This window comes from Tenrec ecaudatus, chromosome X (assembly GCF_050624435.1).
Source record: "Tenrec ecaudatus isolate mTenEca1 chromosome X, mTenEca1.hap1, whole genome shotgun sequence".
In the NCBI taxonomy this organism is placed as follows: Eukaryota; Metazoa; Chordata; class Mammalia; order Afrosoricida; family Tenrecidae; genus Tenrec; species Tenrec ecaudatus.
Genome location: NC_134548.1, coordinates 95,321,903 through 95,343,439, shown reverse-complemented (window position 1 = coordinate 95,343,439; position 21,537 = coordinate 95,321,903). Strand labels below are relative to the sequence as shown.

The 21,537-nt window shown below is 35.8% G+C and overlaps 1 non-coding gene and 1 pseudogene across 1 annotated transcript; both read right to left on the bottom strand.

The window, feature by feature from the left end:
* Positions 1 to 21,537, bottom strand: part of LOC142433541 (transcription factor Spi-C-like) — a 73,426-nt pseudogene that overhangs the window by 22,748 nt on the left and 29,141 nt on the right.
* LOC142435367 (small nucleolar RNA SNORA4) lies at positions 10,019 to 10,160 on the bottom strand. Its single transcript, XR_012781435.1, has one exon. It is a non-coding gene; the product is annotated as a small nucleolar RNA SNORA4 (small nucleolar RNA).

Genomic DNA, 21,537 nt, shown 5'->3' with positions numbered 1-21,537 from the left:
TTGGCCTGAAGCTACATGACTCTGAAAAGTGCCTCAATTGCATAGGGCTTACAGACTCAAGTTGAACCGGGCTAGGATGACTTCTTGCTATAAAATTACTTTTTGTTATAACACCATTTCCTATACATAAATGATCGTCACTGTATTTGTTTCTCTAAACACCCAAATGTAGCATAGTGTTGTATAGGAGTGAAGTTCTAGGGAAAAAAAATAACAAGATGGCGAATATAGGTTTGTATAACCTCTATCTCCTGGCAATTGGGAAAAGTTAGATTTTCCTTGTTCTTTGGATATCCAAAGAGCCCTAGTGGCATAGTGGTTAAGAGTTGGGCTGCCAACAATATCAGCAGCTCAATACCACCATCCACTTTGTGAGATAAAGAAAAGACTTTCTATTGCTGTAAGACTTTATACGTTAGATGACGTTTCTTTGTGCGTGTGGTTTATTTGTAGGGAAGAAACTGGAAAACTCTCCCCTATTCCATTCTAACCTATAAAGAATTACATTCTCAGAAGCTCATAGAGGAAGAAGTTCTACCCTATCCTATAGTGTCACTATGAGCCAGAATTGACTCAATTGGAACTTATTTTGTTTATTTGCTCTTGTTGTTTTATTTGTTTGTTTCTAGATAGCCATAGGAGGTCAGATATGGCCTTGGGTTTACTTGGTTATTATCTAGAAAGGGAAAAAGAAGTGAAACTTTTGATTCTTAGAAGCTCTTTTTGGTGAAATGGAGAACAACAATGTAATAGGTGTTAGGTCGATTCTCAGGGAAGAAAAGTACCTTTTGGACTTTGCTGAGTTAAAATGGCTGATAGTAGCCTGGGCCCTAGTTTTATTCTGCCTATGGCCTAAGGTCATTTTCATATGAAAATGATAGTCAATATAAGAACGGGTTGAATTTGAGTGTTTTAAAAAATAATTGTGTTTAGGATATGGCTGTACTAAGAGTTTGTTGATTGATCCTACCTACTATTATTGACAAAATGTGTGACAGAAATTGAATTGGGATATTATTTTTAGAGAGTTTGTAAGTCTGCAAGCCTTCAGTCTTTTACATTTGGGTCTGTTAAAGGGACATTAGGAATTGGCTGCAAGGAAAGGCTTTCTATTTGAAACCAAGATAGAAGGCTTAGAGAAGGTAAGACTCTCAGTGCTATGAGTGCCAAGATATTTGCTTTTGAAAAGACATGCAACAAGAACTGTTGGGAAACAGAATAAAGGGGGGGGGGGGAAGAAAGACGACATTGGCTTTTTAAATTTGGCAAGTGGTTTTCACCTGGACTGGAAAAATCTGTGCCTTTGAGATAATTCTCCAATCTAGGACTGACCACTAAAGGGAACCTGAAATGCTTACTAGGTGACCACCTGGGTCCACTTGTGGAGCAGAAGTGAGGGGGATGCATCAATGGAGAGACAAATTGAGTCTGGCCACTGCTATCTGTGGACCACAGGAGAGATGAAGGGCAGCTGGATGGTCATGGAAGAAGTACACCATCCTGATGAAAATTCAAAGCGATGATGAGTGAAATAGCAGAGTTTAAATTGTGACCACCCAATTTGTAGAAGGCTATGGAGAATGGTGGGAATCCAAAATCCATCTCTAGAGTATCTAGTCATGTTAAGCCTCTGGCAGATCCCCTCTAGTCATAGACAAGCTTTACTATCAGGCAGAGGTTGTTTTAAACTTGATTATGGTGGCTCAAACTATTGTATAAATACTTGGTCAGTTGACCTTTCTCTTGGCCCAACTTCAATTTACTTCATGCTCAAATATTTCTCAATTGTTCCATGACATAAATTTCTTCTGTGGCTTTTAAAATATTGTTGGTGGTCTTTTCTATCTTACACTATTTTTTGTTAATAGTAGTAATTTTATTCTTTGTTTTTAATTTCATTTTTGTATTTTATTGCTTCTGTAGGTCTGTACAGAAAAATGGATGCATAGAGACAGTAACTAATACAATGGTTTTTCAGGAATGGTGGTGTGAGTGGAATTGGGGCTCAATCAATGAATGTGGGCACGAGAATGAGCATTATAATAGATTGTTATAATGTATATGCAACTCTTTTTTAAAGTAATTTAACTATAGAAGTGTATGATATGTGAATACTATATCAAGAAAACTACTTTAAAAAACCTTGGACTATTGTTACCATGGGTGAAGGAAGAAAAGCTTTTGTTTGGGGGCATTGAGTTGATTTTAATGGTGGTGGAGTAATTTAGAGAAGATATCAATAATGTTCATACAACCTAAGATTATAATCAATGGCACTGAGTTATACATGTAGAAGTTGTTGAATTGGAGAATATTTGGTCATGTATTTTTGAAAAAACTAAAAAATATATATTACATGAGTACAAGGTAGAACAAAATGTTCTGAAATTGCTTTTGATAAAGATTGTAAAGCTCTTCTTGATATGATTGAATTATTGAATTTTATGATATGTGGATGAAATTCCAATGTATCTATGTAAAAAAACAAAATAATTATGGGAATTAAATATATGATGCATGGAGAAAGACAAAATGTAAAAAAGTTGTGTCCCGATGCCAACTTGACAAGTGGTAGTCTGTGAAAATTTGAATGTATATCAATTTGAATTTGGATGAAAGTGTATGGATGTGATCCAATCAGGTCACAGCGTGATTATGCCACCTTAGTGTTGTAGTCTTTTTATACAGGATAAAATGGGAACATCTATCTCTCTCTACCCCTAGCCTACTTGTTTGTGGGGATTCTTTTTACCTCAATGGGGTGGCGCAAGTAAACCATCCGTACCTGAGAGCTGTCAAAACCCCACCATATTTTCAAGGACTTTGAATCCATAAGACTTTGCACCACTGTCCTCCAATTTTTATGTATCTCACTTCACCTTTCTGCATCATCAACCTGCAGCCATGAGTCTGAAGAGGATCACAGATTGCATGGGATTTATAAAATTGAGTTGGACCCCCTCTTGATTTAAAATAACTTCAATATATATACATATATAATTATATATTGTCATTTGTTTTGTTTCTCTCGACATACTTGTTGAGTGAAGAGGACTTGAATGTTCTGAAAATCAAAGAATATATTCTTTCCGTGTGGATCACAACTCAATGTAAATAAAATAAAAATCCTCACAATTGAATGGAAGCAATAACAAAGTAAAAAAAACTGAACACAAATTACAAAAAGCAGCTCAAAAGGACAAAGTTAATATTATTATGAAATGTGCAAAGCCCTACAGTTATAAATATAACACGGAAGAGTATGCACAGCTTAGCTTGGACTGAAAGAACTAAAGAAAAAAATTCAAGCCTCATGTTGTACTATTAGGTTTCCTAGGCTGTAATAGTCACAAAGGGTGCCTCAGAGTAGTTGGTGAATTGGAAACACTGGTCACCGTGGGTAATAGCCAAGTGCTTAAGCACTGGGCACCTGGAATTCATCCCTAGTCTCTAACCTGCCCCATTGTGTATTAACATTTAAGTGATTTGCAAAAATCATGTTGCATCCTGTTTTTCTGTTCATTTTTTTCCCTAAGAAAAATCAGGAGCAATCAAACATAACTTATTTGTCTATAGACTTGAAATGGGCTCTGCCTCATTCTCTAGAGGATGAGACTCTTTTTTCACCCAAATCTCTCAAAATTAACATAGAAATTAGTTACACTGAGTATCACAATAGAAGCAAGTAGACATTTCTGTCACCAAATGTTCTTGACACGTAATATAGGCTGGATTCCATTCCTCAATTCCTAATTCCTCTCTGTCTCTCTCTTTGGAAGAGATGAATTAAGAGATTCAATATTTTTAGGTGAAGATTATTTAACCATCTTCTCCAGAAAGTTGGATAGTTTGACAAGGTCTAAACTCTCTTTAATTTATTTAATGCTTGTGGGAGGTTTTAGGGTTACTACACTCACACATACAAAAAATGTATGAAGTTTATTTATTATTTCTTTGCATCAAAATTTCATGGTATTGTTACCTTTGAAGTTTTAACTATTCTGGTGAGGTCTTTAAAGGGAGTGTGGGATGCTATGTTGCAGTTGCTGTGGGTTCCCTGTTTAATCTGGAACACCAAGAATTGAAGAAAAATCATGATATACTAAATTAAGAGAATTTTCCTGGTGTTTGATCTGAATATAGACTCCTCTTTGGGAACTGGAAAGCCCAAAACATGTACTAGGTCAACATTTCAACAGGGGACTGCAGAGGATTACAAATGGAATAAAATATAAACATGACAGAAATCAGAAGGATTAATGAATTTAAAGCATGGGTTTACATGGAGTAATATATAGAACTATGTAAAACTTTTATCAACCAAATAACTGTACTTCATCAAGTGTCTGTCACCCAAAATAAATTCAGACAATTAATGAGTAAGTATTTATGTAAAATTATATTGACAAATAACAATCAAGATATAAAATACCCTTTATTATAAATATCATGAAGTCACATGATTCTTACAAATTTGAAAAATTTTGAAAATATTTTCAAAGTAAGCATGTACATAGAATACTACTATGGCACATAATGAATGAGTGTAGAATATAAAAGCTAGAGTGATATCCTGTGAGAAGTTTAAAAATGGAACTGGTTTTAAGAGAAAAAATAATTTATTTTACTTTCAAGTTTCTGTACAGTGTGATTTTATATTTCTGATCTGCCTAGTATATAGAGAGATAGATAGATATTCCATAGACTGGATCACTGTGTGCAATGAAAAACACACATCAAATAATAGAAATCTCATTGTGCTATTCATTCTAAATATTTTAGAAACTTTATAACAATTTATTTACATACCTCTTCACATTCCTGTTTTTGAAAAATTTCAATGACAAAGCTCATTTCAGGACTCAGAAAACACTTGAAACATGGTCTCACTTAATTTTTCAGTTTCATATATTCACATATTAACACACAATAAGTATGCCATCTACCTTGAACTTTTCCTATCCCACTATTTCATTTTCAAAATATCTCCCAAATAACAATTAGGTGAAACGAATACCCACAAGAATGACCTACTTCAGATTTTTATTTGGCTCATTCAATGGTAGTATATTTTGCTGCTAAAACAGATGTTTACTCCTTATTTCTACTTCATTTCATTTGTCATTTTATACCCATTTGTCATTGAGACACCAATAACATTTAAACTATCTCATTGTTCTTCAAGACATCTGCCCACCTACCCCTTATATTCAATAACCATCTTGCTATGATTTTAAATGTTATTGATCTCACATGAGGTATTCAGTCAGTGCTGTGCTGGTCAGTGATGAATAACATAACATGAAGTGAAAACTCATATGCATCTTTGTATATTTACTATAAATTTTGCTCTTATACAGGAGGCATAGTCCAGAAATTGCAAATAATACTATATATATATATATTATGTATATATATATATACTATGTATATATATATATATATATATATATATATATATATATATATATATATATATATATATATATATATATATATACAGCCCAAATATTTCCTCAGCCATTTGGTTTATTTTTGCCTATCTCCATTGCTTTGGGTACTCTTGAGAAACAAAGGAGTCCTGGTGGGGTCGTGGTTACCAATAGGGCTGTGATCCACATAGTGGGCAGTAGAAAAGCACCAGTCGCTGCTCAGGAGAAAGACTGGGCTTTCTACTCCCATAAAGAGTTACAATCTCCAAAACCCCGACACTAGGAGTCAGCATTTAATTTACCTGTGGTTTGTTTCTACTCTTCACTTCACACCACGTGAAAACATCAGTATTAATAAACTCAAAGGACTCAAAGTATGCTCTTAAAAAATCTTTTGACTGTGAATTATGTGAAGATTTACAGAGAAGATCATCATTGTTACACTTACAACTCATTAAATCTCCCATTGTTTTTCCATGTGTCATCCCTCCCGCCCATTATCTCCCATTTGTTGAGTATTGATTTTTCCATATTCAACGTCTATATATCCTTTATCCTAAAAGGATGAACATGCTCAGCATATCTTAAACTCAAAGAAATTAGGAAAAAAATCAAGCCTCAAGTTGTAATATTGAAAAGTTCTATGGTGAAACCATTGAACAATGCAGGAAGCATCCAAAGAAGATAAGAAGAATATAGAGTCACTGTTCCAAAAGGACTAGTAGACATTCAACCATTTCAGGAGATAGCATACGAGCAAGAACCAATTATACTGAAGGAAGAATGTCAAGCTACACTAAGAGTATTGGCCAAAAACAAAGTTTGAGGAATTGATGGAATATCAGTCAAAATTGTTCAATAGCTGATGAAGCACTGTAAGCACTCACTAATCTATGCCAGGAAATTTGAAGAGTTCCTTTGTCAATTGATGGGAAGAGGTCCATATTTGCAGCCACTCCAAATACAGGTGTCCCAACAAAATGCTCAAACTATAGAACAGTATCATGGATATCACATACAAATAAAATTTGGCTGAAGATCATCCAACATTTGCAGCACTACGACAGGGAGGTGTCAGCGGTTCAGGCTGGATTCAGAAGAGGATGTGGAACAATGGAAATCATTGCTGATGTAAGATTCTTAAACATATATGAGTGTCAATGAATTTGTTTCGTTAAACAACCTGGCTCAACACAGTTATGTTCTAGTGTGGTTATACTATTATGTTCTTTTATGTTGTTTACATCAGCAGTGTATGAAGCTTCAAATTCCTCCATATTCTTTTCAACTCATGATCTTATCAAACTTTTACATTTGCAAGCCCACTAGCAAAGTATAAGAGTTCCAACCTCTCCACACCAGCATTTGTTGTTCTGTTCTTGATTTCTTTTAATTGGGCCTTGGTTGTGAGAGTTAGATATTATCTCATGATTGTATTGACTTGCATTTCCCTGATGGCTAGTGAGTACGAGAATTTCCCTTTCTGTTTTTAAGTCATTCAGGTGTTATCCTTTTGAATTGTCTGTTCAGGTCCTTTGCCCACTTTCTCAGAGTGCTATTTGAGTTTTCAGTTTTGTTTTTTTATTCGTTCTAGGCTTGTAGTACACTTAAGATTTCATTCATTAGTCCTTTGTCTGTTGTGTCTTTGCTAATATCTTTTCCCAATCTGTGAACTCTCTTTTTAGCCTTTTAATGTAGTCTTTTGATGTATACAAGAGTTTTATTCTTAAAAGTCCTATTCATCTATTTTGTTTTCCACAGTGTGTGTTTCCTCTGTTATTGTCTGGTAGCTCATGTATGCCTGTACTAGGGTCCAAATTTTCTCAGTGATAATCCTGATAGCATTGGGTTTTACATATATGTCTCTAAATGGATCAAAAGGCAGATAATAAAACATAGGTCCAGGTTTGGGTTTTGGTCTACCACTAAATTCTAGCTCCAGTTTCAGAACAATTAGTTCTTTTTTTAAAAAGATCATTTTATTGGGGCCTCATACAACTCTTATCATAGTCCATACATACATCCATTGTGTCAAGCACATTTGTTGCCATCATCATTCTCAAAACATCTGATTTCTACTTGGGCCCTTGCTATCTGCTCCTCATTTTTCCCCTCCCTCCCCACTAACTCCTCTTTCTTGAAGCCTTGATAATTAATAAATTATTATTATTTGGGCATGTCTTACACTGTCCAATGTCTCCCTTCACCCAGTTTTCTGTTTTCCATGCCCCAGGGAGGAGATTATATGTAGATCTTTGTAATCAGTTCCCCCTTTCTATCCCACCTTCCCACCACCCTTCAGGTATTGTCACTCTCACCACTGGTCCTGAAGGGTTTATCTGTCCTGGATTCCCTGTGTTTCCAGTTCCTATCTGTACCACTGTACATCTTCTGGTCTAGCCAGATTTGTAAGGTAGAATTGGGATCATGATAGTGGGGGGGGGGTGCATTTAAGAACTAGAGGAAAGTTGTATGTTTCATCATTGCTACACTGCACCCTGACTGGCTCGTCTCCTCCCTGCGACCCTTCTGTAATGGGTCCAGTTGTCTAGAGATAGGTTTTGTGTCCCCACTCTACACTTTCCCTCATTCTCAATGATAGGGTTTTTTGTTGTTGTTCATTGATGCCTAATACCTGAACCCATTGACACCTCATGACCACACAGGCTGCTGTGCTTCCATGTGGGTTTTGTTGCTTCTGAGCTAGATGGCTGCTTGTTTACCTTCAAGCCTTTAAGACCCCAGATGCTATATCTTTTGATAGCCAGGCACCATCAGCTTTCTTCACCACCTTTGCTTATGCACTCACTTTATCTTCAGTGAATGTGTTGGAAAGGTGTGCATTATGGAATGCCAATCTAATAGAACAATGTGTTCTTGCATTGAGGGACTACTTGAGTGGAGGTTCAATGTTGATCTGTGACCTTAATACTAAACCTATAAATATATTCACATAGATCTATTTCCCCATCATATATATATATATATATATATATACTTACATATGTGTATGCTTGTAATTAGACCTCTATAAATGCCCTTTGCCTCCTAGCTCTTCCCTCTATTTCCTTTTATTTACCTCTTGTCCCACTATCATGCTCAGCCTTCATTTGGGTTCCAGTAATTCTTCCCGGTTACATTGCCCTTGATCAAGTCCTACCAGGCCTCTTACACCCTCTTCGCCACTGATTTTGGATCACTTATTCCCTTGTGCCTGGGTTGGTCCCTTGTCCCCCCTCCCCCATTTCCTTCCTCCCAACTCCTCTTCTCCCATATACGCCAGGAACTATTGGTCCTATTCTTTTCATCTCTGAATTATTTACCCCACCTATCTTATCTTGATAGATATACAGCTACATGAATAAGTGCAAAAAACAGTCAAAGCCAAATAAAACAACAAAACCATAACAACAGCAGCAGAAAGCAAGAACCAAATAACAATAACCAAAAAGAAAGCCACTGACAAAAATGGAGAAGCCTGGAATAAATAGTTCACGGTCTGTTTGCTGCCCTTTATGAGTCTTTTCCAGTCGAGCCTGAGGGGGTGCCACACTCTGTCTCCAAAGTCTATTTTTGGTTTTACCTGGGGGTTACAATTAGTTCTTATATAACAGGCCTGCTTGGTACTCACCATCAAAGATGATACTCAGGGAAAACAGATGATATGGCTGCAGCCGCAAATGTGGTAAAGAAATTAGACGGTGCCTGGCTGTCAGATAAAATAACATCTGGGTTCTTAAAGTCTTATTTCTAAACAAGCATCCATCTAAGTGAGATGTCAACTAAGTCCACATGGAAGAAGCACACTAACATCTGTGACTGAAAGATTGTGAGTCATATAATCCAATGCCGAAGGAGGGACTAGTATCATAATGTAAAATGTAAGAATCTGGTTTGCAGAAGGCCGTGGATGACAATAGAAGCCCAAGATGCATATTTGACATCTACACAAAAAATAAGCCTCCTGTGATTTCCCTCTATCCATAATAGAGGATAGGGAGAAACTGGTTAGCAAACAGAGTGCATTAGAGAAATGGCTATAGGAAATCAAAATGATAAAGCTGATGTGAACGGTTAAAACCTTTTCAGTGTACCTCTCCCCCGCACCTCCTAAGCACATTGGGCTTGACATGGTTTTCAACATTTTCTTTTTTCATATTGCATTTTATCTCAGATGTATTGGGGGCAATCCTCTTGAAATTTTGGTTATATATTTTTCTGCTTTTCAGTATAGGAAACTCAGGATTCATGAACCTATAGAGAATGCAAGTAGAATAAGGGATTCTGGGGGGTACGGTAGGGGAACAATGGGGAAGTGTTGTAAAGGGGAGCTGACCGCATGGATCTCAAGAAGGAACAGGACGTTTTGGATCTGACTGGGTTACCAATTGCATAATACTGCTTGATGTGACTGAACGATGGAATGACATGCTATGTGTATTAGCTCCCAATAAAATGTTCTTTTTGAAAAAAAGATATCATAATTCCCCTATGTGTTTTACTAAATGACTTACATTTTTACAAAGCTGTAGTATCCATTTCATAATTATGCTTTACATAAATAAATGTTCATTTTATTTTTTTTAAATATAAACCACAAAATAGTAGCGAACTATACTAAGCGGTAGAGCCCACTGTGGAGGGTGGTCTTCTCTTTATTCTCCCAAACGGCCCAAACTAGTAAAGGTTATTTAAAAACCCTTGCCTTCAAAAATCAACTTTTGATAGATAAATGTTCATTTTATAGCTAGATAATGGTTCTAAGAAAAATTGTTGAAAATATATCCTTTTACTTCTTATAATATTTTGTCATTTTGTCTAAAATCAATTGGCCATATGTATGCAAATGTATTTCACAATTCATCAGTTTTTGGTCTTCATCTATAGACTTATCCCATTGTCAATATGATACGATACTTCTTTATCTAGTAGCTTTTAATAATTCAGAAAAATCAAATAAAGTATGATCTTTGACTTTGGCCTTTATTTTAAGAATAAATGTATTATTTCAAAAGTATAAATAACAGTCCCTCCCTTTGGGGTGTCATCAATCTGGAAAAATAATTATGCTTAAGATTTTGTGGTTCCTTTGTGCTCTTCATCTTTCTCCAAATATGATTGCATCCTTCTAAAGGGCATCCATCAGCTATATTCTGCAAAAACATAAATACATTTTCCTGGATCTGAAACACGATTTCCATATTACTGTGACTACTTGGGACCAGCTTTCTCTGTAGAAGTGAAAATGTGTTTATCTGCCCTAATTTTGTTACAAGCATTTAGTAAAGAGAATTTTTTAATTAAAATGACTAAATGAAATTTGTTACACAAGATTTTGCAAATACCAAAGCCCTGCTGGAAATATCAGTTAAATTGTTATGTTTTAAACCAGTTTAACTACTTAAAGTTCATTGTTATGCAAATATCGGCTCCCAGCTTTCAGAGAGTTGAGAGAGTTAACCAATTGTGAGAACTTCTTACCACACTCAGGATGATATGAAAGACTGAAAATATTCTTAATAAATTTGTGAAACTGTTCTTGAAGTAACTTACCAAACACATTTTTTTTCTCTAAGTCTACTAATAAGGTTACAGGCTCTTTACACTGTATGCTTTTACCCTCTTCCAATAGTCTGTCTTGGTTAACTTCACTCATTCCCTCCGTGTTAGATTGTTTGGGTTAAAAGTATTTCACATAGTGTAAGTTCCAGTCTGACCGTGTTGCTTATCATCATAATTTTGATGCTCACAGTCTTGTGTCGCTTCTATCGGAAGCTAAGAGATATGATGAGAGACCCTATTGCCTCTGTGACACTATTAAAATTTTCAATGTAAAGCAGAAGGGGGCAATGTGGGATGCTAGCACTGAGGGAAATAAAACTGGACCTCATTCCCTGACTGCTACAGAAGGAATCTGGAAGGTCAGTGTTCCACGGTAGGAAGCCCACCACTCTGGTGGTTGGAGATATAGTCTGAGTGAGTACATTTTCCTGCGGTAATCTATCCATTTCCACAGTTTCTCCCCATAAATTGTGCTGCCTTAAAGTATGAAAATGGTTGATTCTATCTCCCTATAGAAGCAGAAATTCCTATTGGCTCTATCTCTACCCGCCATGGCATCCAATTCCTCTCATACCTTCCTTCAATAGCAGGTGGGCGTAGTAGGGGGACTTTATCCCATGTGCCTGAATTCAAAATGTTTTCCATAAGCCTGAATTTTTGTCTATTTTAATTGGATCATTAAGTTTTGCCTTGCCAGCTTTCAATGTATAAAAATTAACCATGTCTCCCATGTAGCTCTTTAAATTTTATATAAAACAAAAGGTTTAATTGTGGGATTATAAAGAGACTTTTCCCCAGCTTTGTCTCCCCCAAAGACATGCCAATCATTAGAGGCTATTTTCCAGCATATAGTGGGAGGTCAAATGCATAGAGACATCCTCCGTGAAGGAAGTCAGTTGCCAGACAATTGTCTGGGCCACCACAGGTAGGGCCCACTCCCTACTGCTGTGGACAATGGACTACTTCTCCCTAAAGGCTTGTGACCATTAGTGTGGTCCCTGTAGGTGGGATTTACACCCTACTGATAATGATGTCTATGGAAATCCAGAGAACAGGTCAAACCTGCTCAGTGACATCCAAATTTAGGCTGCCATCTGGAATCCAGGATCTGCCCTTCTTGTCACATGTGGATCCCCAATCCCTCCTCTTCCTATTGCATGTATATCCCTAGACTGTCCACCTCTCATTGATGTATAAGTTATAGTACAACCCCTTCCTGTGATGTATGTATGTCTTTACCTGTAGGTAGTTGGCTTGCATGCCCCCAAAGAGATATAAACCTTGGGTAGCAATAAACACCCACCTTGGCCTTGGTGGAAAAATGTATTATTTTGACATCTTTTGTTTTCCATATAAAATATATAATCACCGCACTAATTTATAAAAAACAGCCTGCTGCTGGGATTTTGCATGAAATTACTTGGAATCTGTGGTACAAGTTAGGAAGAATTGACATACTAAAAATTTTAAGTCATCTAATTTAGCACATGATTTTACTTTTCACTTAGTTTTGTTTTCTACGATTTAAAAAATAACTTAAAATTTCCACATTTTAAATTGCATTAAAATATTTCATGTCCATTGCATATGGAAATATATTTTATGTTATGTCATATTTTTCATTTTGGGTTACATGATCAAAATCAACACTTTATATATTGATTTTATATACTGAATTCAATATTTCAAATCAATTAAAAACACTGGTATATTTTGAATGGTTTCTAAGGAATTTATTTTTATATTTGAGTGAAGATAATTAATTTTTCTGTGTGCTATCTGTATGGATTATATTTATTCATTTCGTTATCGTATAATTCAAGATTTCTGCTACAATGTTTAATATAATTTCTCATACATTTTCAGAGGCATGACAATCATCTTGTTTTCATCATTAAATATTCTGTTAGCTATAGGTGTTTCATAGATGTTCTTAGAAAGTTACCTTTCTTTTGTCAGGGGTGGAGATTCTTACCCTGATTGTGCGCTAAATATTTTCAAATGTTTTATTTTCATCTATAGATTAGTTTTTTGTTACTTTTTGATCAATTAGTATGGTGACTTTGGAGTCCCTGAGTGGCAAAAACCACTAAGAAGATGGCTACTAACTAAAAATTTGCGTATTCTAATCCATCCAGATGCTGTTTGGAAGAATGACCTGCCGATCTGTTTTCCAAAGATGAAAATCACAAGAAATAATCTATGGAGCAGAGTTCTACTCTGCAACACATGCTATAGCCACAAGATCAAATCAGCAGCACTGGTTAAATAAGCGCAACATGTGTGAATACATCCCACTCCATCATGATCTATTGTCATTTTAAAACATACTTAAATATGTTGACATTTTGAGAAGGAGTTTTAGTCTATATTTATTTGCATTATTGATCATTAGCTTTTCTCTGTATTACACTGGTTTGACAATAAAGTAAGAATTGCCTCATAAATAAACCCAAGAATAGTTCACCTTTTTATATATGTGCTGTTGTAAATAGAGGCATGATGAGCCAGATCTAACTCTGGCACTTTAATGACATTTTAAGATGTACTTGCTTAAAACTAATTTAACACTTCCATACATATTTTAAAGAATTCTATCTCGAAACAATGTGATTTCTTCTTGGAAAACATTTTAATTTATTCTTCATTTTCAGTAACCTTCAAGTTCCCTTCTATATTTTCTGCATTATCCAATACACTGTTGAACTCATCAGATAAAGTTTTAACGTAAACTATTATGTTTTCTTTGGCTATAAATTTTATGTTTGCTTCAATTTCACATCCTCTGTTTCTCTCTTCTCTATATTTGTGTTGCTGTAAATATTTGAACATAGTTAAAACAGCTAAATTATGATCTTTGACTGCTAAATTCACTTTAATCATCATCATCATTTCAAAATCAGTGCTAGGTCTGATGTTACTCCTTGACATGAGTAATTTTTCCTGCTTCTTGACATGTGTGACAACATTTTAGTGGATCCTAAACATTCTGATTTTAGGTTGTTATGTGTCCTAGGTTTTATGTCCTTCCTATATAGAGTGAATAATTTTGTTTTGGCAGGAAGTTAAATTAATTTAAATTAAATTACCCTTTCCATACTTGTTATTAAATGTGATAGTATTTTCCTACAGTAGCCTTCACTCCAGGGTACTTTAGCCCTACTAAAAATGTTAGCCATTTTATGGTTCCTACCAAAATCCATGAATAATTAACAAAGATTTCTCACAGTGATTGTGACTATTCCTCAGTTCTGTATAAACCCTAGGATACATTCTTCTCATAAATCTTTGGTCACTATTTGCCCAACCTCTTGATTTTTCACTGTATATGCACATATCTTATTTGTTAGAAAACCTAAATGGGGCAACTATACTGACATTAAGATTACCCTACCCCATTTTTCATTTTAAAATTTCTTCTTATAATGTCCACATTAAGAAGCCCTGGTGGCATAGTAGGAGAAATACAGGCCTTTCTATTCCACTAAAGCAGTGGTTCTCAACATTCCTAATGTCGCAAACCTTTAATACAGTTCCTCATGTTGTGATGACCCCCCAACCATACAATTATTTTCGTTGTTACTACATAATGTAATTTTGGTACGATTATGAATCGGACGACCCCTGTGAAAGGGTCATTTGGTTGTGTCTCACAGGTTGAGAATCGCTGCTCTAAGAGTTCGTCTTCGAAACTCATGCGGGCAATTCTACTCTGTCCTATAGGTTCCCTATAAGTCAGTAATAACTTGATGGCACTGAGTTTGGAGATAACTTCCCCATTAGAACTCTGAATTCTAATCTCTCTCTTCTCAACTCACCCAGTCAGCCTCATTATCTGCCAAGTGGTTGTATCCTTTCTTGGTCCTGAAATCACACAGGCATAACAAGAGAGCACTAAGAGGATGGCAATACTCAAGAGTTTCTCCTCCTGGAGGGAGAGAGCACTGGAACTGACCTTGATTGCACAAGTCATTTCAGAGCAGGGGTTCTCAACCTTCCTAATGCTGCGACCCTTTCATACAGTTCCTCGTGTTGTGGTGACCACCCAACCATAACATTATTTTCATTGCTACTTCATAATTGTAACTTTACTACTGTTAAGAATCATAATGTAAATATCTGATATGCAAGATGTATTTTCATTGTTACAAATTGAACATAATTAAAGCATGATGAGTAATCACAAAACAGTATGTAATTATATATTTTGAAATATTTATGTGTTTTCCAATGGTCTTAGGTGACCCCTGTGAAGGGTTGTTCAACGCCTAAAGGGGCCACAACCCACAAGTTAAGAACCACTGTTTTAAACCCTGTGTAATCCTGGGGTGTGTGTACTGGGGTGGGGGTGGAATTCTCTAAGATAGATGTGGTGGTCATTTTAAAATTCTCCTGAACTACTCACTTATATGATATGAAAATTATATGCCAAAAAGAAGAAAAAAACTCTTGGGAAAAATAAGGAACTTCCCCTCCTTCTGTGAATTATAGCAAATTAGCAATGTTTTATCATCAATGCAGGAAAACAGGTAACACATATGTTATAGTTGCTTTTATTGTCGAAACTCACTGCCATCAAGTCCGAGCCTATTCATAACGACTCTACAGGACAAAGTAAAACTGCCACCGTGGGTTTCTGAGGCTGGAATTCTCTATGGGAGTAAGAAACTATTGGGAAGAAACTTTCCATCCCTTTTTTCTACTTTATAATCAGAAGCAGAGGTTCAATTTTTCTGCTGTGATATGATCGGTTACTACCTCCCCCTCATCAAAAAAGGGGGATTATTTTCAAAACTATGTATGTAAATATTTTTACAAAACAACCTTATCACCTTTGAAGTACTCTCAATTACTCGTAATACATTTGCCAAATCTGTGATTCCATTCTTGGAAACATTTTTCAAACTCATCTGTTTGGATGGCTGAGAACACTTCCCTCATTTTTTGTCTTCATCTCTTCTACATGGTCAAATGACTGTCCTTTCATGTCCCTCTGTATTCACTAGAACAAAAAGAAGTCACACAGAGTCAAGTCAGGTGAGCAAGGTGCATGAGGCAAGAGAGGCATGCTGGGATTTTTTGCCCAAAACTAGTGCACTGAGATGGCTGCATGAATAGGTGCATTGTAGTGGTGGCAAAACCAGTCCCCCATCTGCCACAAATTAGGCCTTTTCTGTTGCACACTGTTATGAAATCTTTTCATAACCTCTAAATAGAAAGCTCGATTAGCAGTCTGACCTGGTGGAATGAACTCCAAATGAACTATGAGTCAACATTTTCATCTGTTCTTGAGCAGGACACAAAATTTCACAGCCACACCCTGTTCTCTTAAATGAGCCAACAAAAATTAGTTTTGAAAGAAACTGCTTTTATGAAAAAATTCACTGTGACCAGAGAGCACCTTCCCAGGCAATGCCACTTCGTCCATTAACTCAGAGCCAGTTGCTCAATCCTCACCAAGGAGGAAAAATGTGTACTATGAAAGTTCCACCCACGGAGTTTTTTTTTGTTTTAGGTTTTTGGTGTTTTTGCGGGGAGTGAGGGTGGGAACCAATTGTACATAACAAATAACAAAAAGTGTGCCCGTTAAAATAACAGGAAGAATATTCTTAACTTTTTTTCACATGTTGTCAAAGCATATAATTGCATGGTCGATGCATTTTATTTTCAAATTTTGTCATTTACAAGGCAGAAAACAAATGTGAGCCTACACACTGGTTTCAGGAAGAATGAATTTCTTGTTTAAAATGTCAGTTATATTGAAAGGTGAATCCTGAAGTGAGAATTCATAGAGAATTAGAGAAAAATGCCTTTCCATGCTCTGAGAAAAGCGAAAGGAAACGTCTCCAACTAGCCAGCTTGACTTCTTTCTTTGAAAGAAAAGCCTGGAAGACTTTGTTAAAGTATGTTGCTGTGGTTGTTCTTGCTGTTAGGTGCCATTTAGTCAGTTCAATCTCATGGAGACCCTATGCATTATCCTAAGGCAAGTCTTATCTCCTTGAATGAACTCTAATGGCCTAAAGGACACCCTCCTTTGGGATATCTTCCTATATATCTGGGTTGGTGATCAATAGTTCGTCTACAGGTGAGCTTTGGGAATCTGTTCCGACTCCCATCGTTCTCAACAACATGATTTTGTTTGTTATGAATTTTCTGATACCTATTATCCAGTAATGATGACACCTCATGCTCCCAGCTTTAATAATCTTCCACTTTCTTCACCATGTTTGCTGATGCACTCATTTTGTCTTCAGCAACTGTATTCCAGTTTGTTAGAACAAAGTGTTCTTGTATTGAGGGAGGGTATGAGCTGAGGTCTAAGGTCCGTCCACAGCCTCATCGTATTGCCTTATAAATAGATATATATATACATCAGCCAATACCTCTTTTTTTATGGATCAATATATGTAATAAGAGTTGAGTTGTAAGTGCCTCCAATAAAATGCTCTTTTAATTAAAAATTATTTTTTATAACTCAGTAGCATGGTATAATCCAAGACAAATTACTAGTCTATTTGTCAGGAAAGTTTGTTTGATAGTCATGTAGTATACACCCCTCCACTTCCTATTTTGTCAACTAATTATTTTGCTCCTAATCTTTGCTGCTATTCAAAGAAACTCTTTATAACGATTTTATGTAACTTGTGCTTTTGAATTTATTTTAAATAAATTCCCTTTTCCATCTGACAGTCACTATTTTGAAGATATGAATATTAAATTGACATAGACTGACACGTGAAATAGGTGTTGAATTATAAGTATATTAAGCAAATCCACTGAATCGGTGTAAATTATGACTCATACCGACCCTGTTGTTCAAAATAGAAATGTTCCATTGGGTTTTTGAGGTTGTAAATATTTTTGGAAACCGACTGATTCATCTTTCTCCTACAGAGAAGCTCGTGGGTTCAAGCCATAAGACATTTTTTGTTAACTCCTCAAAGCTTAGTCCTGCACCAGGAGGGCTTCTTATAATTAAATTAAATATTTTAAGATAAACTATTAAATATTGTCTGTATCTATGATACACATTAAGAAAGTTTCTGAATTTAATTCAATAAAATTATTTGATTCAAGAAAAACCTATTTCAAAGGGCTTCTTGTTTGTTTTTTACATTTAAGCTATTATGACAAATACAGACAAATGCAGTAAAATACAAATGGAAGGAGAAATTACTTACAGCTGGGGTGTGAAAATAGAGCTTCATAAAGGAGGTAGAAATTGGGTAAATCTTCACAATTGGGAAGGTTTTGAATAGGTAGAGAATGCATGCTCATTTTGAGAGAAGAAGAAGACAAAATGAAAAGAAGCTACTTGTTTTTCTCCAGAAGAGTTAATTCACATGATTGACTGAAATCTAGATTGGAATTGATGGTAAAAATTCTCTTCACAATGGTAGACTATCAATTTTAATTAACCTTCAGATTTGGAACAGTTTTTAAATAGTTCAGAATATATGAAAATATGCTTTAAAGATCATAAAAAGTGAAATTGAATGAAATGGAAACCATCACTGGGCCAAAATATGTAAGATATCACAAATCCAGAGGGCTGAACCTCACATTGAGCATGACATATATTTTATTGACAGTTGCAAATGACTGGGTATATCAAGTAAAACCCCACGAGTATCAATGGGGAGAACCTTGGTAAATTATCTGAAATGTTAATGGGAGACCTGAAAAGGGTGTTCTATGTTTACGTATGGTAATAGTTATTTATCTTGTCATTCTGACTCCAGTGCTTCCTTTACAAGGAATCGTTTAAATTTTTTTCTTGAGAAACATTTCTCCATGTTTTATCATATATATTTCATTTTTTTCTTGGTCTAGAACTTGTCTTTTCTCCATCATCTAAAAAGTGAATATATTCTTAAATATTGCCTCCTCTTGAAAAACTTCCTAATTAACTAATTACAACCACTAAGAAGTATATAATAATGCTCTTTTCTGTATCATTTGACATCACTTAGCATAGCAGTTGCCATAATGTGATGATTATTTACCTGTTGGTCTTCCTCAAAATATCATGTGTTCCTAGGTGAGGAAAAAAAGTTTTATATGCAAAAAATTATAGGTTAAGTATTAAGGTAACAGATGGACATTGGGCCTTAACTCAAGCACTTCCTCAATGTAAGAACATTTTGTTCTATTAGACGGGCATTCCATGATGCTCACCTTCCTGACACGATCGCTGAAGACAAAGTGGGTGCATAAGCAAATGTTGAGAAGAAAACTGATGGTGCCCAGCTATCAAAAGATATAGCACCTGGGGTCTTAAAGGCTTGAAGATAAACAAGCAGCCATCTATCTGAGAAGCAATGAAGCCCACATGGAAGAATCACACCAGCCTACATGATCACAAGGTGTCAATGGGATCAGGCATCAAAAAACAAAACATCATATCATAGTTAATGAGGGAAAGTGAAGAGTGGGGACCCAAAACCCATCTATAGGCAACTGGACATCACCTTATAGAAGGACTGCAGACAGGAAATGAGTGAGCCAGGGTGAAGGGTAGCACCGATGAACCATACAACTTTCCTCTAGTTCTTAAATGCTTCCTCCCCCCTACTATCATGATCCCAATTCTACCTTACAAATATGACTGGACCAGAGGATGTACACTGGTACAGATAGGAACAGGAAACACAGGGAATCCAGGGTAGATGATCCCTTCAGAACCAATGGTGAGAGTGGTAGTACCAGGAGGATAAGGGGAAGGTGATGTAAAAAGGGGGAACCGATTACAAGGATCTACATATAACCTCCTCCCTGGGGAGCAGACAACAGAAATGTTGGTGAAGGGAGATGTCAGGCAGTGACAGACATGACAAAATAGTAATAATTTATAAATTATCACGGGTTCATGGGGGTGGACAGAGGAGGAAAAATGAGGAGCTGATACCTAGGGCTCAAGTAGAAAGCAAATGCTTTGAGAATGATGATGGCAACAACTGTACAAATATGCTTGTCACATGGATGTTTGTATGAATTGTGATAAGAGTTGTATGAGCCACCAATAAAATAATTTTTAAAAGTTTTATGATATATCTCTTTAGAGAAAAGTAAATTGCATGATTTTGATGCAGACATTAAGTGACCATTAGGTAGCCTTTGTTTCTCTTTATTCTGGATCAATATTAGAGGTCCTGTGACAAATTTACACTTCACCTGAGAAAGCAACATGCATAAAGTTGATTCCCTGAGTCATTAATGCAAGTAGAATAATGTGCAATACCTGCTGTTGTGTCAATGATTTTTGTTAGATTAAGCTGCTAAAGTTTTACTCTCAAATTGACTACTATAGCATTGATTGTCCTAGTGGATGCTGATAAGATGTGCATATATAAGTTCACTGAAATGTCATACTGATATGAACTTCAGGTAGGTTCTCCACTTCTTAAACCTCATATCTACTTATAGAATGATATTATGTTTTGTTAGGATTCCTTTGGGCCCAGATATTGAATGATACATTATATGGTATCATATGCCTTTATATTAAATTATTTTAATGGACAGAAGTGCTTATTTTAATAGATTGGCTCTGGTTACATTTTACGTTTAGGAAAATAAAATATATAAATCATGTGTTTAAACATTAATTCAATCATAAGACATTGTTAATGGAGCCTTACATACTGCTCTGAAACGGTAAAGATTTAACAGAGGTTCTAGGCTAAGGAAGACTAGAAAAGCATGCCTAGTGATCTACTTCTGAAAAGCAGCCAAGGAAATCTTATAGATCACATTGATCCAATTTGAAGTCAATCATGTTAATGGAGTGGGGTTAACTGGCGATGAAGGTTGACATCGGTGAAAATTACCAAATAAGGAACTGTGAAAAATTATCTCCTCTATAAATGTAATAAAATCTGTAAAAAATGTTCAGAGCCATCTTTCACAGAGTTCTTAAAAATTAATCACATATAAACAACTACCCTGAAGCATTTACTCAGGAAACAAGCAAACAAAAAATCCAAAAAAGAAGGATCTTTGTAAAAACAATAAACTTTGTGAGGTCTTAGCTCTTCTCATTGCTTCACTTCCATCCATGGTAGTATTGGAAACATACATCTCATAATCTCAGAGAACACTCACAGCACGACAAGTATCAGGGATCAGGATGACAGGTTTTCTAAGGCCCGTTTCAAGAAAACTATAATTTAGCCTTTCCTGTAGATTCTCTGAGAGCCTTCATTGGCAAGGTTGCCTTACTTTAGTTTACTCAGAATTCTCCTAATGCAAAAATATTTTTTTTCTGGAATGTATTTGGTAGGGAAAAAATGTTAGCACTCATTGACATTACAATCAATTTATAGGAATCCCATGCACTACTAAATTAAAAACTACCTAGTTCCATGTCATACTCAAATTGGTTGCGATTTGGACTGTTGTCATCGATAGGGTTTTAATCGACTGATTTTCATAAGCAATTTCCTACAAGGACTTTTATCCAGTTTGTATGAATCTGAAAGCTCTGCTAAAGCCTGGTTAGCATCCTAACATTTTATTAGGCGTTGAAGTTTTAGTGGTAGAA